This window comes from Poecile atricapillus, chromosome 1, assembly GCF_030490865.1.
Source record: "Poecile atricapillus isolate bPoeAtr1 chromosome 1, bPoeAtr1.hap1, whole genome shotgun sequence".
In the NCBI taxonomy this organism is placed as follows: domain Eukaryota; kingdom Metazoa; phylum Chordata; class Aves; order Passeriformes; family Paridae; genus Poecile; species Poecile atricapillus.
This window is the reverse complement of record NC_081249.1, coordinates 160,827,681-160,849,264: the sequence shown is the minus strand read 5'-3', so window position 1 is coordinate 160,849,264 and position 21,584 is coordinate 160,827,681. Positions and strand designations below refer to the sequence as shown.

Here is a 21,584-nt window from a genome sequence, read left to right as displayed (position 1 = left end):
AAGTGCTGCATGTGTCAGGCATGCCCAACATGTAACCTCACCTCCTTGCTTAGCAAGTGACCAGCAATGTGGATGCACTAGGTTGACCAGCTGTAAAGACTGATTCTGAAAGGGTTAAATCAAACTGTGACCATTCACAACCATTACAGGTTTCATCACAGTCCTTTGCATTTCCAGCTGATGATGCTTTCATATTTTTTAATTTTCATTTTTAATATTTTTTCTTTCTGTGTGTGTACTGCTCTAATTAATGAGCAGCATGTACTGCAGCATGTTAGAGAGACGTGTACTGGTGTCTCTTCCCAGCAGCATCTCCTGCCTGTAATTGCTGCAATTAGTTGAATTAGTAATGCAGACCATTAGGGAGAGCCCGTGGCAGCCTCTGGACACAGGTTGTAATGTTCCTGTGCAGGATACAAAATTACCCCAGCTCAGCAGCATTGGCTCAACCACGGCTTCTGATGAAACTGTCTCCCTTAACAGCTCTTCCTTGCAGAGAGCTGCCTGTTCTGCTGAGCAGTAGGATTAGCAGGATGACTCCTGAAACAAAACAACTGAAATGCTCCTCACCAGGCAGGAAGCACTTCTGAACTCAGGAGCAGGACAGCTGCACTTCAGTAACTCTAGGTGAATATTTCTGGGAATTGCACATCTCAATAAGACTTTCAAATCCTTATTCCTGAAAAAGACCCTCCAGCTTTAAATAAGGTTTCCTTTACATTCTTATGTAAACATGTCTCCAACATGTTCCCTCTTCCCTTTTACAAAAGAGGTCTGAGGGCTCTGACTTGAGCCTCCTATGCTCCTAGCACTATGAATTACCTCTGACCTCTGCCAGAAGTTCCTTGCTCTCCCCCTCTCTGTTCGTATTTGAGCTAAGGGAAGAAAAAGGGAACAAAGTCAATCAGAAATATCAGATTGAACCTAATGTTCCTTCAGTCTTGATTTCAGTGGCTTAGATTGAGCCAAGAAAGGAAAACAGGGTAGGTCAGTTGCAAGTAAAAAAACCCAGTCATGAAGTATTTTATGTGTTACTCAGTCATACCCAGCATGGTCATTCAGCAATGTTTTGTAGAATGCTATCTTGCAGTAGTTTCATGCTCAAATACTTTCATTAAATACTTTTACAATCTTGCTTCCATGGGGAGTCAAGATTAAAAGGAACTGAAGGTAATATGTTCCTGCCTTACATGTCAAGGTCATTTTTTTAACATCTTCTTTCAGTCATCAAAAGTGGAAGAATTCTGTTGAAATCCTGGTGACTTATCTTAAGACAAGCTGGCTTTAAAATTTTGTCTGCTCAGTGAGGGGACAAGAAAGTAGGAATGCACAAAATAGAAATCTACTTTTTTCAATTCTTCTGGTCCTGGCACATACATTTTAGAATGTATTATTTATCCCCAGAAAATTTATAACTTATACAGTGATCACATCCTCTAACAGTGAAATGCAGCTGTCTCTGAGTAAAAAGATATTAGTTTTTAATTGCACCAATGTAAAGTAATTTAGCACAGTTTAGTAAACAAGGCTATACTGCTAGAAATTTTTAAGCAGGGGAAATGTAGTTAGTGAAACTTGAGATTTATAATGTAGTTGTCTAAGGGTAAGGATGGCACTACAAATAAAGAATAAATTAAGGACAGAACTGTGAATAAAGAATAAACTATCCATGACTACTACCTTGCTCAGACAGTGTTAAAACCCTGCCAATTGATTTCCAGGTTAAATTTAGATCATGTGGATTTTGCTCTGAGTTGAAGATCTGACAATTCACACTTCTCATAGAAAAAGAGTGATTATTTTCTCCAGTAGGAAATAAACATAAAAATTATAACAATGTGTAGTTGTCTCTTATCAGCTGCTATACCTATTTTATTACCCACTTGTTCAGATCTAAAGGCTTCATGCAACATTAATGTGGAATCAAATCCAATTGAATTGACAATGTGATTTAGTATTTGTAAAGAATTGTAAAGAATAAGGAGCTCCTTTATAACTATTTTTTCTTCTTGCATATTAGGGGCAACATATGAAACCAGGAAGGTAACAAGGCCTTTTTTTTTTTTTTTTTTAAACTGGAAACCTCCTTGCAACAGGATAATGGTAGATAATGAAAGTTTAGAACATTTTTGGATCAGACAAATTGAAGGTCAAAACATCCTTCCAGATCTATTAATTACCCTATATCTAGTTTGGTAAATCCCCGTACCACAACCTGAAAAGTCATGAAGCCTGGCCCTTGTTCCTCTTCTTGTTCAATTTCCCATCTCATAAGCAGCTTATGGCAGTACATGCAACATATTTATGCTGCACTCTGGTATGTGTACTAGATTTCCTGCTATAAAATCCTCTTGCAGCTTGTGTTGGTTCTGAACAAAGGGCACAGTAAGCCAGACTCAGACAAAATGCAAATATGTGATGTGCAATACTCACCAACCCTGTCAACTCCAACCTCTATTTGCACTTTTTCATGATTGGTTCCACATGTGATTTTATCAATTAATCTCCATCTTTTCTCCCCATCTCTACTACATGCTGTTTCACCAGATATTCTATTTTTTTTTCCTTTGTGATTGCTCCTTATCCTATCCTGTTGATTTTGTATGTATAAAAATGAGAGTTAGAAAAAGAAATAAAACCTCCAGAAGTGGTGTTAGATTTAAGTCAAGGTCATTAATGAGATCTCTAGAAACCACAGAAGAGATAAGTATACTAATCTGTCTTGCCATTTCCTATCTTATATTTTTAATCTCGGTACTTTCCATCACAATTCATCACTAACTGATTTTCTAGTCCCACCACATATTGGTTTTCCATACGCCTTCCGCTTAGATACCAACATCTGAATCATCCCGAAGGAATAAAGCTATTTCAGCGAGAAAGAACAGCAAATTCCTGACCACAGGAACAGGGTCAAGGAAACATCCAGACGACCATTACTTCTTGTAACAGGAATCGGTACCTTTCGAGACCCTCCCTGAGAATTTTCACTGGATGTTTATTAAACTTGCTGCTTCCACAAGACAGGAGAGGCTTGTGAGCAGAGATCCTGGAAATCTCTCCATGAACATGATTTCTTCATATCAGAAACGGCTCACTGTGAGGCAGTAAGCAAAAACACTATCCCATTTCTGGTCCCTTTTCCCCATTTTTGAAATGGTTCTCATTATACTCACCCACTGGCCCCAGGGGATGTAAGTGGATTAATGCTTTAATGTCTGCCCAGTGGTCTAGGGATAGTAAAAGCTAAACATTCTTAAGTGCAGGCAAAAGGATAGTAATGAAACTTCTCCATATGCTGTGATGGAAATGATGTTTGTGTTTCCACTGGAAAGAACATGAGAGAGAAAATATTTTTCCCTTCCCTCTATTAGCTCAATTCTATATTAAAAATAATAAGTCACACTATACTATTTTAAAATATGTATTTCATTTTTAAAGAATCCCAGCTTTGAAATTACTTGGCCTGTATTAAAGGCCATAAAACTAAAGATAGGTATTATAATAACTTTCAATAAAATTTCTCTCTGGCAGGAACCCTTTTTATTCCTTCCTCTGAAAGATTTTTTATGGCATTTATATTATTATTTTTTCTCTCCCTCTCTCTAGTGTTTAATGAAATTGCTTTGGAATAAAACTAGGGTAGGAGAAAGTGCTAAACTCTGAGTCCACCCCAGAGGATTTATGGGCATATTTACCTTCGAATTCTTTCAATTTCACTGAATTGGCTTCCCATTCCTTTCCATGAATTATTAGTCCTGTAATCACCTCCTCCTAATTATTCACTCTAAGGGCCTCTTCAATCTTGACACGGTGATGGTTCTACAATCTTTGTTCATTACACTGTATGCTCTGGTGTGGGATATATAGTGCAAGGAAATTTGGCATGGTGTGGCAAGACCTTCTCAAGATGACTCTGTTCCTGTCCAATCTTTAAATTGCCCAAAGCCCTAATTTATGTATCAGTTCCATAACCCTTGCTCCTTTGTTCTAGACAAAATGGCAGGTGCTGAATCTTCCTTTTCCCAATTGGAAGGTGTTTTTGACACCTTGCTCTTTGGGTACACAACTATTTGAGAAAGATTAAGCATGTTGGATAAAATAAGCTCTGTCACAAAACAGCTTTATGAAATTATAAAAAAACACACCTAGGAATGATGGAGTTCTCCCTTCTAGAGGGAGAGAAAAGACAAGGACCTATAAATTCAACCCCCAGACAAATTCCTGCAGAATTACACTCTTGGCAGTTGCTACATTCGGTAAAGGAGGATTCAATTTTCCTATTTGCCTTTTTCTTGAAATTCTTCTGCACACTATACATATTACTTCCAATTCAACACCATTATTTGAAAAGCAACACTTAATGCTTTGTTGTGAGAGAAGTGTAAATCTATTTGCCACCAAGGAACCACAATTTACAGTACTTCTTGAAATATGACCATCATGAAATGCTAGGCACAAATATCTTCCCAAGGGTGGAGAAATACAGTTGTATTAACCTGGGCACTGCATTTGCCTTTCACACCTAAAATGTAGAGCTGAAAGTCAACAAACTTTTCCTAAATACAAGTACTTGGCTCCCTCCATTCCTTCCATACTGCTGTATTTTCTATAGGTCTCAAATTTATTATGGAATATGGACTACATATTTTCTTCTATACAGGTAGTATAAATGCTCCCTTTAGAATAGCAAAAAGTTAGTGATACTGTGCAGTCTTCTAAAAACCAAGATGTTTCTTGGCAAAGAACAGGCTCAAGGCATTTGCTGTTTTGCCCAAAGAACATAGCAGATGAAGTGTCTGTCTCATTAGGTGCCATTTCTAGCTTGAATACCTCCACCTTTTGTACTTCGGTAACTGGGCTTTTTAAAGAACTTTTCATATTCTGTTCACACTATTCAATTAAATGAGAATCCTTCATCTGTCCTTTCTACACATTATATTTGTTTCTCACTTTTTAATTAATCTTTATTTGCAAAATACCCTTGAGGTCACTACAGTATAGCAGACCTGAGAGACTCAGTCTGGACAAACTCAAACTACTACATACAGATAGAACTAATCTGCATACAAATGAGAAAATGTTACAAATGTTGCAAAAATCACAATGAGGTATTACAAAAGAAGCTACAATTTGGGACTGTATAAAGTTTTAAGGAGAGTCTTGGGTCTCCTGTCTTTTGCTAAAGTGTATTAATCTTCTCCATCTCATTACCAAATGGAACAACATGCAATTTCTTATCATTGGACAGACACAGCCACAAATATATGCAAGCCCTTTGCACCCCCAGATACTAAGCTGAGGTTGTGTCTGCCTCTGCAGAGGCAATGCATCAAAGAACATGAAACTAATAATTTTTCTTCATATAGCTCATTTGAGGTAAATACAAAAACAAGAGAACCAAATCCTTTGTTTGTTTAAATTGGCATTGATTTCAACCAGACTGCAACAACTTTGCATCAAGAGAGAACGGCTCATTACATTAAGTTTTGGACAATTCAATGGCAAAAGATTAGAAGTAATTTTAGTCAATTCAGAGAAGAACCACTGAAAAGAGGAAAGAACTTGAGAGATGTATGAATCAGACAGGCTTAGTAAAACAAAATCAGAACTTGACTTAAGAAGGACTTAAGATAAATTTTTACATTTACAGGTGTCACAAAGGACATCAGGAAGAATGATGAACTATTTAGAGTGCTTCAAAAAAAGATAAAAGTAAGGGGAAAAAAAGTGTTATTTTCACCAAGAAAAATCCAAGTAGTGATCTTTACCAACTATGGAGAAGTCTCAAAGAAATACCAGAAACCATTAGCACTGAGGTCAAGCATTTGCCTAAACCATCCAGGTATGAATACCATTAGTGTATATGCTCTGATGGGGAAGAGCTTCCTCCATCTATCTTCAGTCCAATCTAATTCACTCCAAATCAAGTCCATATTTGCATCCTCTCCATCACTGTGTAATATAAACACATTACACATTTCTCTCTGTCATTGCAAAGCAGGCAGTGAAGCCATCCAGCACAGCCTTTCAGTTAGCTGTGCTCAGAGCCAGAACCACAGAACCACAGAATATTCTGAGCTGGAAAGGGACCCACAAGGATCATCGAAGTCCAACTCCTGGCCCTGCACAGCACAGCCCCAAGGATCACACCATGTGCCCGAGAGCATTGTCCAAATACTTCTTGAACTCTGTCAGGCTTGGTGCTGTGATCACTTCCCTGGGGAGCCTGTTCCAATGCCCAGCCACTCTCTGGGTGAAAAACATCTTCCTGACAGCCAATCTAAACCTCCCCTGACACAACTTCAGGTCATTCCCTTGGGTTTTGTCACTGGGGCTGTTGTGTTACCTAACAAGAGGCAGGTAGGTAACCAGTAGGCATGTGTCCATCAGCAGTAGCCCAGCAAAAGTTCATCTGGCTGCATGTTCCTGGCTGGATATAAAAGCTGATTTGCTGTCAAATTATAGCATTAAATAGGGATCATGAGAGAGCTACCCCTCAACAAAATCAGCCATTTGTCCACTACTATGGCAGACAACATATTAAGGAACTAGGCAGTTAAGCAAGAGAAAGCAAAAAATAATCTTCCCAATTGTATGTCAATCTAGATTCATGGGCAGTCATGATTAAAAAGAACTTTGAAAGCTTGAATTACTTCTTTGAAAGCCAAAAGCCTGTCTCACTAAAATCAATAGTTCATTAGGACTGTAAAGTCTGACTATTCTGGACCAGGTTTGATGCCAAATTTCAGAGACTTTGTTCTGTGCCAGAGCTGTGGAAAGTCAACAGGGAAAAATCATGCTTCTGCCTTTTGTCTCTGTCTGCTGGCAGTGGGAATGGTGATGATGTGAGGCGGTGTGAGAGAGAGAGAAAGCGAAGGGAGGGCAAAGATGGGAGAAAGGAAAGTGGAGAGGATTAATTCATCTGTTGTTCAAGGCACCCTGACAGGGGAAAGAGAAGTATTGAACCACAGCAGCTTAACCCAACTTCAATGTACCTTCCCAAAAGCATAAGGAATGTAATTCTACATGGTGTTCTGCTGATAAGCAAATCCTCCTAAATCCTTTCAATTTATTTCTTGGCCTGAAGAAATTACATATTATTTAGGAGCTAAATAAATAAATAAAATTTCATTTCCATGAATCTAGATTGGTTGTTTATTGATTACATATGCCCACAGAGCCACTTGCTTTTCTATTTCTTTCCTAACAGAACAGGCTCTTTTTGTCTTGACCTAGGAAAACATCAACTGGAAAGTCTTTTCCAGACTGTTCAATATAACTATCAAGATTTGCAAGAGCTTTGAACTGGGCTGTAAAATAGCATTTTTTGGTTTTAATACAAAAGATACAGCTTTGGTGTGAGAGGACACTTTCCCTCCTCTTATCAATTTCTCCTTTCCATGTGAATTTTCCTTCTTCCAGTAAGTGCCTTGAAGATGAAAGTTGTCTCTATACACTGAAGACAGAGCCTCTTGGAATAACCACACAGGAAGAATATTCACATTGAGTATACTTTTCGTCATTTGATGAAGGAGCTTGTGCTCCTTCCCTATTATATATTTCTTATTGAAGGAAACTGCTGCTTGAAACAGAAACCATCAGTCCTCTCTTATATAACCACAGTTATGCAGATGGTAGTGATACAGGTGAAAACTCCCTAAGAAAGGTACAGAAGGTATGCCCATCATGAACTAAAGTAACTAAAAAGCTTAATGCTAAAATTCAAGCCAGTACAGCTGACCCCACAACAACTACCCACTCTAAAGTCAGTGAGAGCTGCTGGAAGGACAATTTGCTGAAATTCAAATACTGCTCAGGAATGTGACTTTCTGAATATTACATCAATCGACACAATGATGCTTCCAATACTTGTCCAAAAGTTTTCAAATGGAAGACATTTCTTTTATGAAATGGCCTGAAAATAGAGTCAGAGTGTTTTCCCCTGTGCCATTATCCCACTCAGAAGAACCAACAACCAGTTGAACACATGGGGCAGCATAAACTTCAACTTCCTGCTCTTCTCAGCATCTGCTTAAAGTATGACACAGAGAGCAAAAAACTGAAGAAAGATTCTTATAGATATGTAGGAAAAAGATGACTTATTGACAGAATTTAGCATCCTGCTGGTGTGGGCTCTAGTCCCTTAGGTACACATTCTAATGTATTATCTTAAACTGCCACAGAAATAATTTTATTAATATGCTGGGCTATGAAATACCCCTGCTGAAAAATGAAATGTTACATACTTCACCAGCAGAAGGGCAGGGCAGACCACTGGGATGCAGTAACTTTTCAAATTGCCCCAGTCCAAATTGCCAAGGGCATTGAATCAGAGCCCACATGTTACTAGATTTTATTTTCCTGATACTGTCATAAATTTGCTATCTGACATCAGCAAAATTTAACCCTTTCCTCATGCTTCTATTTATATAGCCATACAATGGGGAGAAAACAGCTTCTCTGCTTGCTTGGCGTACAATCAGAATTTTAGTAAACATTTTACATTCTAAAAGCAAAGCCTAAGTACAGAAAACTCCTTTACATTTAGTAAAGGGGAGCCTATGTTTCAGAAAGTTAGAGACTCAAATGATCTGAGATGAATCAGCTGCCCTTTGAAGACTCAGCCTCTAGTAAGAGTAAATGGGTTTTTCTTTGCGCGCTAGCTGGCACTTAATAACTGTGTCAGAAGAATATTTTTCATTTACACTTTGCTCCTTTGCTGGAAATCAATATGTCGTTTGCTGGCATTTTCCCCTGGACATCTTTATTTAGCTTGTCTTTTTTCCTCAGAGGGGAGGGAGTTGTATTTGATTTTGTTCTGTTATTGATTGGATCACTCTTAGCAAGAAATAAATAACTAAGCACAGCACAGTAGCTTTAATGACAATCTCTTAAGCCTCAAAATCTGCACACCGTGTTGCACTCCCCCCTAACACGATTCAAAAGAAACAAACCTGTAAAGTACAGTTACTATGTAGAAAAGAGGTAGTCACACGTGCAATTTAACTGGCATTTCTGCTTACACGATCACTTAATAACACCATACAAGTACTGTTTCTATTAAAGCAGTTTGCTGTATTGCACCTGCTGTTGGGATCTCATAATCTCTTGCAAATGAGGCTTAATGAGAAATTAAAGGTACGGGAGATCTTCTCCCAGCAGACACCAATCCCCGGAGAAAACAGGAGCATGCTCACCTATCAAACACTGATGGCAGTACAGCCGGATACCTGATCTACAGCAGGCAGAGGGACACCAGCCACAGCAACCCTGCCAGCATCCCAGGGAAGTGATGGGAAAGCCAGCCCTAGGGGAATCCTGCCAGCATCCCAGAGAAGTGATGGGAAAGTCAGCCCTAGGGGAATCCTGCCGGCATCCCAGAGAAGTGATGGGAAAGCCAGCCCTAGGGGCTGCACAGCAATTGCCCATCATCTTTTTTTTCTTTTTTTTTTTTTTTTTTTTAACTGGGGAGTTCTTTACCTCCTCCCCTGCTTCTCTCTTAATTTCTCTTGCTCATTATTACATTGGCCACTAACAGTTGGCACACACAACTGTAAAATTCATAAAGGAGAAAACACCCTAGTAGGGTCCAAACTGTGGCACTTAAAATCTAATGCGACAGGGTGTGTTATTCATAAAGTAACAATAAACGTAATCACTCTGAATAAATGTGCCTTAAAACAACTTCTGCAATTATTATAAGTACCTCTGAGTGCAATAAGATAAACAACTATCTTTGAATAGTCGCATTAATGTGCTAGACTATTCTTGCCAGACAAATATTCCTCTTTCTCTCCAAACATTAACCCACACTTAGAAAATGGCATTTAAATACTGTTACTCACAGGATTCACACATTAGCTCACAAGGGAAAGGCAGTTCCCACACATTTAAGCGCAGAATAAACATAATGTAGAATAAATAAATGCAGAATAAATCCTGGCCCACTAGGTACCAATCAGCACCTAGAAATGCTCCCTGAATAATGTTAGAGAGTACAACATTTAACAAAGGAAAATAGCCACTAAATAACTATATGTAGGCACATACACAACATACCTTCTAAAAAAAGGCTATGAATGGTTTTAATTTATAAACAAGAAATTTATAAACACAACCATCACAAAAGTGGCTGTAGTAGAACTCATATTTCCCAGGAGCAGTGACAGCCTCTTAACCACAACTTCAAACTCCATCCATCCATCCTCTCTTAATATATGATGTAAATGATTGTCAGCACAAAGACATCTATTTACTCAACAAAACATATATATTACCATTAATCTATTAATATATTGACATTATCATGGTCAAATCTAATAAAAAATAATTTAAACAGTTCTAGACAATTTTTAACCCAGAAATACAACTGCCACATACCTAATGTTTGAAAATCATGCTTTTCTATCATTAACATTTTTTTCCTCATTTCAAATATGAGAAAACCTACACCTTTACTGATGGGACAGGGCACTGAGTTCACATCACATGTTAGAAAAAAACATGTAACAAAAGAGTAAACAGAGAAATAAAATCATTACCAACACCACCAGGAATCAGGGGGGAAACCTTAAGTTAGAGCCAGAAATTTGTTTAATCATAACTTTAACAAGGAAAGAGATCTATTCCCGTCAAACATATACGCATCACCCTTAAAAACGCACTTGGTCCATCAAGTACCGATGAAACCAGGTAAACTTCAATCCCATGAGTTGTGGAACATGACAAATGGCTCCTGAACATTAAATCTGAAGTGAATTTCACTTAAATGGCACATGAAGTGGGTTGTTATGCAAGAAAAAAAGGCTGACTCCCATGCACAACAAACCTGATAAACACTTATAGCCGCTGGGTTTCTCAGCAGCCCCCGCCTAATCAGAACATTTGGCCTGTGAAGGATAAGAAGGCCATTTTCCTTCCTTATTTATTTAGTTTTCTAGTGAGTTTGATTAACTGTCGTAAAGACAAATCAATCTTTTGTGTTTGTGTAAAATGAAAAAAAGGAACAAAGTTAGCTTTAATGGCCCCACAGACACTCAGCTGGAATGCACTTACTAAGCAGAGAGCTAGACAAAGGAATTCAGACTTTAAACACCATCAAGAACTGTCTGACATCATCTATACTTCCACCTGCTTTAAGGGAAAACAACAAACCTACTCCACACACAGTGAAGAGACTTTCTTTTTCTCTGCAATTCTGTCTATAAAGGTGTCAAGTGCTACAAGGTTCTTCCTTGTGTCCTTCAGATTTCCAGGGTGTAATTTGGGAGATACTAGGAAACAAGTATCCAAAGCAACATCATCAGAAGGAGAGAGGATTTGAAGCTCTAAATCCATAAGAATACGTTCACTGTCAGTAAACTTGCTTCACAACTCAGTTTTGTAGCAATGTTGTATATTTTACATCAATAACCTCTTGTAAGGACTGAAAGATGGCATGAAATTCATGCCCACTATGAAATGAAGAAGCTTCTGCATAAAGAATTTGAATGAGACCAGTTGAAAACTGAACTCTGAGAAATTTTTCCTCTCATATATTCCAATTATAGTGTTGACAACAGTGGAAATCACAAAAGAATGCCATTTTAGTGCAAATTTTAGGCATTAAAAGCCTTTAGTAATACAATAAAATACATACTCTTCCTGACTATGGACAGCCAAGTTTTAGCCCATGGAGGATTTAACCTTACTCTTAGCAAGGCATGGAAAAGGACAGCTTGACCAGGATGGAGCCAAAATGTAGCAAGAGTCCCCATATTCAAGATATTCGAGGCCCTGAATAGACAGACAAAAGTATATGCTTAGGTTTTTTTGCTACATCAGTTTCTGCCTTTTCATAAGAATTAAAAAAGCAGAAAGAATCAGAACTTTTGTTCTAAGAAATCCCATCTTCCATTGCTATAACTACAGCAACGGCATTGGGATGATGGTATGTTTCTGGTCACTCCTGGGAGGAAACAAGTTAAGTTTCCCTTAAAATTCCCTTTTCAATGGTGCCATTATTTAAGCTTTACTTGTACCAGCTAGAAACAAGACATAATAGCCACTGAATGTAAAAGGGGGTGCCCCTGCATTTTTAGATATATGCCCTACTCACACTAAAGAGATTACTGGCATTACAGACATGAGGGTATATCCAAGTTGGTAGAGCTGCTCCTTTTAGGTCCAGCAATGCTGACTGAAGAAGGCTTTCTGCCAGCAGAGTTACGCCACCTATGAGTGTTTCAAACTAAGCTGACAATAATAGACATAGTTAAGTCCATATTAGGATTTTGACTGGCAACAGCAGGTAAAATCAAAGCACATTTCTGCACTGTGGGACATGCAGTGAAGTTGTCAGAACTTCAGAGTTTGGCACTGTATTCCTCTGAAACGCTTCAGGATGGCAAAAGTGTTTCTAAAGAACTCTGTAATTGGCTCCAATTATTAGCAGCTGTTATTAATTGTCTCACAGTTATTAGTAGGCTTATAACTTAAATCAGGAATTTGCAAGTAAAACACTGCAAAGACTCACTGACTGCAGTCAGTGAGATTTCTTTTGATTCAGAAAACTCAGGCCAGAGGGTCCATTATTTTCACCAAGTCTAACTGCCCATTTTGCACAACTGTGGAATTGCACAGAAGATCTGAGTGCCAGGATGCCTCTGCCACTGATTTGCAATGACCCTTTACTGGGCTGTTAATGTGTCAGCACACCATGGCTTAATTTTTAAAATAATGAAGATACACGTGTATCTCTTGGAAGCAAATGTTTATAAGTTGCTCTGACAGTATCTTGAGTACATATAAAGCATCTGAAACAAGATTATAAAATTCCATAATTGTATGGGTTGGAAAAGATCTTTAAGATCACTGAGTCCAACCATTAGCCAATTCCATCACTAAACCACCTGATGTGCCTGAGTGCCACATCTATGCATCTTTTAAATACCTCCAGGGATGGTGAGTCAACCACTTCCCTGGGCAGCCTACTCTGATTGTATCCAGTTCTTAATATTTTGTGGGCAGAAAGACTCACACTGTCAAAATGGAACTCCCATATGGACTGTAACAAACTGTTATGCAGGGCTGAGGTAGGAGGGACATAAGAAACATTCTGCTCTCTTTAATGTTCCTGAAATGAAATAAAATATTGGAGGTGACTGTGCAGTTCCTACAAACTGAGGTTCCTGCAGACACGAATTTCTTGCAAATTCTTCTCATCAGTGGGAAATGCCTGCAGTGCACATCTATAGATATAAATGGCAGCAGAGCCTAACACCAAAGGCAAATGACACTCAGAAAAAGAGCCCTGCCATGGTGGACCATGGGTACTCATCCCATCAGAACACAAAACCTGCCTTCAGCACAGCTTCTCCAACAGGTGCAGAGGAAAGCTCTGTAACCTCTCTACCAGGCAGCTTTGAATCTCAGGACCACAAACGTGGTGGAACAAATTACCTGGCTGGTCCCAGGATATCCCTTTTGCCGAAGTCTCCCACTTACCCAGAATGTGCAATTGATCGAAACAAATGCTACAATCTGACACCATGGAGCTCTTGACAGCTGTCAACTCATTAAGTTCTATTCACTGGCTTCCCACCTCCTTGCCAAAGTATTACATAAATTGCATTTTAGCTGGCAGCCTTTTCCTTTGCCTGAAACCATTTTGTACTGAGCATATTTAAGTTCATTGTTTTTTTTAAAAATGAATTTATTCCCTTCCCTTTGGTAATTTGCCTTGCCTTGCAACAGTTTGAATGGGCTGCAGGATACTGTTTCATTATCAAGCTGCAACTGGAAATGAATATTTTATAGCAGCTGAACAGAGGTTTGGCTGTAAATGACTATATCCTAATTACACAAAACAAAAGGAAGACAGAAAGAAAAATGAATTTAATTAATGAAATATTGATGCAATTTACAGACAAAAGCCTTTCCATTTAGAAGGGAATTCCTGCATTGTGAATTTTATAAAGAGCTGGAGGTTCACTGCCTCCTTCTTGATTTATCTAGTTACATGTCTCATATTTAATTTTTGCTTCTTTCAGGCCGTTTAAAATGCCTGAAGGTATGTCTGGTATCTGTCCACACCAAGTCACAGATGTAAGGGCTTCAAATGCAAATATATACTTATAATGACTAAGTTAAAAGAACATGTAAAAGCAGAGCAGAAGTGCAGTCATGCTAGCTCAAACTCCACTGAAGCCTTGACTCCTGCCTCTGGCATTAGCCATTTTATGTTTGTTGACAGATAAATGATATACACAAGAGAAACCTGCAGAAGTACTTTTCTCTCACACATGCTAGTTGGAGCGGCAAGCCTCTGTTAGGAAGTGGTTATACCTGCAACTCTGTGCTGCACAGATTTTGTATTTCATGGTTCTTAATGGGCTTTTTGACCACATGCTGACATATTAGCTTTTAAAATCTATTTATATTTTTTTCCACAATATCATATGGCAGTGAGTTCCACATTTCCTGTAAAAGCACTTCCTCCTGTTTCATCTCAGCTTGCTTCTACCTTATTTCACTCCTCAATCTTTGTTTCATGAGAAACTGTGAGTAGTCATTGCCTAGTCACAATTTCTCTGTTCCATTTTGATTTTAGAGACCTCTGTTATCACCATTTGGTTACCAATTTTTCATCATGAAGAATGTCAGCCTATTTAACCTCTCTTCATGTGGAAACCATTGCATGTCCTGCAGCTTTTTTATTCTCCATAGATGAGTTTTTGAGAGCTGATGACCCAAAGTGAGTGCAATGCAGAAGGCAAGGCACAACACAGATTTACACAATGCTAGTAGCACAATACTAGTTTAGCTTTTATTTCCTCTAACAATTTCTAAATTTTGGTTTGCCTTCTTGAATGCAAATATATGTCCCAAAGTAACCAAATCTGGTCATTTGTTAGCATACAGACTAATTTTCAATGTTCAGTGTGGTTAAGAAGATCTATGAATCAGTGCCCAATAATGCATTTTTTTTCTGTTCTAGCCTCAGTTTCTGATACTTTTGAATTAAAGGCCCTCTATCAGAAGTGATTTATTGATTCCAGAGACACTTCGGAATGGCATCTGTTGAATTGTATATGGAGTGTGATCTACAAAGAAGCAATAAAGCTTTTAAGAGGATGCTGCATTTCTCAGTCATTCTCAGTCCAGCAAGCTGACACCTTTCTGAGGTCACAGAATGCACCTGATTCAGCTCCAGGGATGCCTGTCAGGTTCTCAGAGTCAGAAGGCAGAAGGAGAACACTGTAATGGATAACCATTTAAAATGGACTGGAGTAATCCACACAAGATCAGTAACAGACAGGAGACTCAGTATCATAAATAGAAATGTGGAATGTGTTACACATTCCAAAAGTGAGGACACACTATAGAATCCGCTCGAACTTGTTTCCTTATCTCTTTTTGATGGCAAATGGTCTTTATTATCATGCATGTTGTGAAGTGAATTAGGCTTAAATATAATGTTGAAATGCTGCCTGAATAAAATTAGAAGATGAGAATAGACCTGAGCTTTAAAGAAAATCACATGCAGCTGTTCTTTGTAGCCCAAAAGACAGTTTAAAATATAGCATACGTTTGCCCCAAATTACCTTTTTTCTTCAAACCATTTGTATCATTTTGGATGAGCATGACATTTCACCCTGGTGTGGACTCTATTGTCCACTGGAGTTCAGTAATAAAATACTCTTAAGGAAACTGCTCTGGTTTAAAGTTAGTAAGGTCAAAGAGAATGCAGACTAATAAATCCTATAACTACAGAACAAAGAAAACACAGAATTTGGTTCTATGTGAAATGAAGTCTTCAGAAACATGAGGGAGAAGCTATCGGCTCTTGCCAGGCTAATCAACTGGAAACCAGTAGGTAAATCTTTGCAAAAGGAAGAGAAACAATTGACCTAAAAGCACATAAACTAGAATTTTCTGCAGGCATAGGTTCTTTCTTCCTGTATAGGATGTGAACATAAAAGACATAAATGAAAACACAACTCCTGTACAATTCCATACCTTGCCATTGATTTAAAGTAAGTATAATTTCTCATCCACTTCAGCAAAAAGAGAAAAATACACCAGGAGTGAATGAATGAAATAAATGGATTATAGACAAGTTTGGACGGGAGACAGATACCTTTCACAGGCTTCAGCTACATCTCTCCCTGTGCTATGATTTGTTTTCTAGACTTTAGTCTCCATTTCCCACTCACTGTTTCCACCTTCAGCCAAAGCCGTCAAAGTCTTTCTGCTCCTACTGTGCCTCTCCCTCCCCTGCAGTATTACTGAAGCTCAGGAGCTTTGGTCCTCTACTTTCCTCTTTCTCTATGCCACCCCTTCTTCTTTCAGACTTTAGGAAAACGGAGTGGCTCTTTAATACCAACAGAGATACTGATCATAACTCAAACACAGGCTTTTAAACTTGCAGGGGAAAGATTTCTTTAAATTACACATTATCAGAAAGCATAAAACTTATATGTGAAGATACAACAGCTATTACCTGAATTTTAACAATAATGATATTACCCTCAGCCCCAAATCAGATCAAGGTTCTGTTATTTAGTATTACTGTATAAACAGAATAAAAGAGACCTTGTTACTAGTGCTGATGTTTAGGCAAAGAAGCAACATATTTAGTACAGCTGACAAGGAAATAACAGCTCAGTTTTATGGTGAGTTATGATGTTAAAAGATTAGCTTTTGTTCTATGCTTGAACAACATCAAATGCCCTTTAAATACAACCTCAAAACCAGAATGATATCAAAATATCAGTTTTTGAATAGTAATTTTTCTGTATTTGCACCTAAATTTCAGACATAGCATTCAGGGTGTGCATGACAGCAATGCACCCACTGGACACCTCGGAGGGTGCAGCCCCCACAAAAGGATCCAGGCTTGACATCTGTGCTTCTGAATAGCTAAAAGCAGGGAAATTTCTCACTGCATCAGGAGCGTAGGAACAAGAGCCTGCAACATCTCCTTGGCAAAGCAGTGCCCCGATGGCAGCCTGCTGAGGTGAGAGAGCCTCTCCCCTCCTCACATGACAGAACAGGGAGCACGACAGAAGACAGCCTTAGGAAATACCACTTACAGCCAAGATTAATGGAAGTGCAGAGGAAGTATGGGCAGAACAAGAATGTTTGGCTAAACATGGATTCCTTAATCTGGTTAGCCTGTGAGGTTTCCAAAGAGGATAAGACTTTATTTAGGAATGCAGTTAGTGCATGTGTAACATTAACTGAGATTATACCTTAATAGTCTACAAAATAACATTACCAAAGATTATACATATGCTTGTAGGGCCTTCTGACAAGAACAACTTCAGGAAAAAAAGGAAAGCAAAGAGAGAACAAAAATGTAATTGCCTGCCTATCAGCTCCACTATCATAATTACTTTCAAACTCTTGACATGGGTTGAATCAGATGAACACCAAATCAATTTTTGCAGCCAGCAATCATTGCATTCTTAGCTCATAAATTAAAATGTCACTGGGAGACTGAGTACAAAATAATGTCTGTTTCAGTATTTTACCCTGCAGAGAGAGCAATGTCTTTCTCGTTCCATGAGTGTAGCTTGTATATATATCCTTAATCACTACATTACATTACACTCATCTAATTCAAAACAAAGTTTGCACAGCTGGATCCCACACAGGAAAACACAAGAAATTATACACTACCTACAGAGCGGGGTAGTCTTATCCCCCTGGGCATCCAGAGCCCCATTCTGGATCTGGGGAGATGGAGACATGAGCTGTTGTCGTGCATGTGTACAACAGCAGCATTGCAGCACTGGCAATTTGCTCAGTGATTCAGGGGAAGAAACACCTTGAGCCTGCATTGCACTCTCCTCCCCTTCATCCTTTCTGACCTGCAGTGAACCTCATCAGACTAAAGTGAGTAGAGGGCTCCACAATACAAGGAAAATTCTCAAAAAAGCTCCAGATTTTAAGGCCAGAAACTATTCACTGTTGTAATTTTTTTTAAGGAATAAAGCAATCAGATTGAATTTATGACTCAGTAGTATATGTTGAAACCTGATCCATAATAAAAAAGCGCTTGATTTCATATTACCTCTTGTGTCTCATTTCTGAGTCTGAGTGGACATAATTTAATGGGCTGTTCTGTGCTCACCTTGCCTATCACCTCTCCCTGTCTTTTTAACCACAAACTCTGCAGCTGAGGGTCACAGAACCAGGCCTCTGAGTTTACTTTTCATGTAACTAGAGTTACCAAGATACCTCACTGTTTTCTCATTTCTAGGGGCTTTTGCACTTTACATAACATTTAAGTGCATTTTTAACTTACAGCACATTGCTTAATCTTTACCTAATGACTGAGATAATTTTTTCTCATGAAATGTGACTAGCCAAGCCCCAAATAATCTGTTTTTACTCTGAACTATCTCTAACATCATACTTTCTTTCCAAAAGATAAAACTTCAAGCACCTTACTCTCTCACCCACCCCAGCAGGAAAGGAGCCATGAAGACCAACACTGGTTGAATTCCCAGCTGCTCCAAAATTCTTCTCCAAAGCTTCACCTCCAAATAGCAATGAACAAGACATCCAGCTGTACTAGCAAATCCAGCTGATAATTTTAAATGCATTTCTGTAACAGCCAATGTCAATATTCAGAGTTTTGCCTCAAGGGATATCTTTGAAGAGTTGAGGATTTTTCTTCTGCTCTTTCTAGACTTCAGAAGCTGAGCTATAAACTCATTGAAACCTGAATATAAAGTACTTCCTTATTAGTAAAAATAGGATTGCCTGTCACTTCAACCCAACCAGCAGCCAGTACATAGTGGAGTGCTGCATTTGGGGAAGTCTCCTCTCTTCCTCACAGTTGATTACTTCTCTGGTTCAGAAAGAGAAATTTCACCTGAAGTGGAATGGTTGACTCTTTACCTGATCAGTGGGGTAATTTTACCTCATAGGATGTGAATAGCCAAATGATCAAAAGGTCTTGTATGCTTATCAGTAAGTTGCCTGCTACTGTCTGCCATGGGGAGCTCTGCATCTTTGTTCAAAAGCTTTCTGCTCAGCTGTGCTCCCTAAGAGCTGACAACTGATCACACTGGAGCTCAGCAGAGCTGAGACCGCAGTGGTCTCGTATCTCTAAGATATTGTCATTAGTACAGTACCAAAATGGCAGTAGATGCACACTCTCAGGTACACAAATCACAGAGAAACAAGAAAGGACCTCTAAATGTGCAGGAGCCAGTGCTTAGCTACTTCAGGTCTACATCAAATAAAGCCATGATTAAACTCACTCTTCTGGACCTCTTCCTCCAGATGATTCCCATTTTGGATAGAAACCCATTTCTAAATTCCAGCTGTAGCTTATTCAGAGTTGGGTAGCAGCCATTTTGGGCCTTGCAACCCTTTTGTTTAAATAAATAGTTTACCAGTCTCCTCTTTGTAAACACAAAACACTTTCAGAGAGCAAGCATCTTTCTTTTATTCTTTCAGTATGCAAGCTAGAGAAGCTAAATTGTGAAATATTTCTTCCGTTGAGACTGACTCCCAATTCGCAGTTTGTCTGTCAAAACCTTCTCTGTACCAGTGCCAAGTCCTGCAAGTCATTCTGGAACATGAGCAGATATGTTCTGAAACAGCACTAAGCAAACTTGATTTTTTTTTAATAAAATACTTTGAAGAACAATTCTGCTGTAGTAAAATAGTGGTATGTTTGTGTGAATATGTTTACAAGTTCTTTATTTTACAGGTAGAGGAATACAGATAATTATGTTCTACCAGATAGAAAACTAGGTTTGCTACCAGTTTTAACTCAGTTGCCATTCAGAGAGTACCAAAAAATCTGACAGCAGCTCCTTAAGGGAGGGATTTCTAGTGGCTTAAATGCAATGACATTTAAGGATCAGCCCAACATAGTATTGAAACAATTCAATTCAGACCATCTACAAAATGGCCGGAAAAAAAAAAAAAGTGTGCCTTGCTTGAGCACAGGAGGAAGTAAAGAGATCAAGCTGAGAAAAAAGGCAGTTACTTTTCAAATTGCCATCTTTTATCTCTGAAGAAACACAAAAACTGAAACTGATAACTGTCTTGATATGTTATCAGTTATAATAACTACATTATGGAGATGCAATACAGAGCAAGTCCTTAGAAATTCCAAACTAGAAATCAAACATAATGACTAAGTGAGAAAGCCCCATGTTCCATTTCAATTCTACTCTCCTTATCTGCCATGCTAATATTTAGAAAGTAATTATTGCTCTTCATGATTAAACTTTTTTTTTTTCTCCTCTTGAAATGACTGATATTTCTTTTGAAGTCTGCATCACCCTGAAGGGAAAATACATTTCTCAGCAGATTTTTTTCCTTTTTGCCTAACAAGGAAGGGGGATTAGAAAAATTAGAAAAAAAATGACAATGAAAAGAAAAAAGATGGAAGGGGAAAAATGAGCAAGGAAAGACAAGTTTTTTGTTTTTTGTTTTTTTTTTAATGAGGATTAAAATTGATTTGGGAATTCATGAAAAGAAAGAAGCGAAAAATTAGGAACTCATCATATAGGGTATGACACCTCATGCTGCAATCTGGAGTTCCTATAATGAGGTGAATGGGCGCTGCTGAGAGCTCATTGCTGGGGAGAGGTTAAAATGAGTTCTGCATCACCAGGCCAGGCGTTTCATTGTACCACATTACATAGAAATTTTTTTGCAGCATTATTGCAGCTGGGTTAGCTCTCTAAAGCGAGCACAAATGTCTCTTATCCCAGAGTCTGAGTGTCATGACCAAGTTAATCTGGGCTGGAGGGAAAAGAATTCACACTGTAATGATGAAGAGAGGTCTGTGAACTTAGATAGCTGTATACTTTATCAATATAAAGAGATTAAACTATGGAAGTTTAACTACAGACTCATGTATTCCTTATAATAAAAGGCAAAGTAAATAAAAAATTAATACACTGTAGCATATACCAAAAGCAAAACATAGACATACATCTATGTTTCTCGTTCTGTAAACTTCTCCCATTAAAGTGATATAATGAGACATCGGGATTTTTGGACATATGGTATACTGAAACCATCAGTGAAACTCCCTAAGAATCAAAGCCCACACATAGGAATGCACTCACCACCAACTCATCCCCTCCTGAGTTTCAACCCCTGAAATCAGTCTGTGCCATGCAAATTAACTTGGCCCACCTTATATAGAATCTTGCCACATTATCTGTGAGTATGGCTACACACTGCTGCAATATGAACACACTGGTGCAAAGTTAATTGTTGGACTTGATGATCTTAGAGGTCTTTTCCAACCTTAAAAATTCTCTGATTCTCTGATTACTGTACTCTGCTCTTGCAGAATGGCAGGTATCAGATGTGCACTATTATAGATGAAAGACACTTTTTCCATAGCCCTACATGAGGCTGAAAATGTTGAAATTAATACTTCAAAACACCCGTGGTAACAGTTCTCAAATACCACATGACAAAGAAATTTTCTTCTTTTTTTTTTTTTTTTGAACAAACCCTCAAACACCAAACTCATATGAGGTTGTTTCCAAGGGGGAAAAAAAAGAAAAAGAAAAGGCATCTTAGAAGATGACATACTGACCGTGATTCCCAGC

The 21,584-nt window shown here is 38.4% G+C and overlaps 1 protein-coding gene across 7 annotated transcripts in view; it reads right to left on the bottom strand.

Moving 5' to 3' along the window:
• The window catches only part of NRXN3 (neurexin 3), a 961,828-nt gene that overhangs the window by 38,416 nt on the left and 901,828 nt on the right, over window positions 1-21,584 (bottom strand). The gene's annotated exons all lie outside the window — the stretch shown is intronic.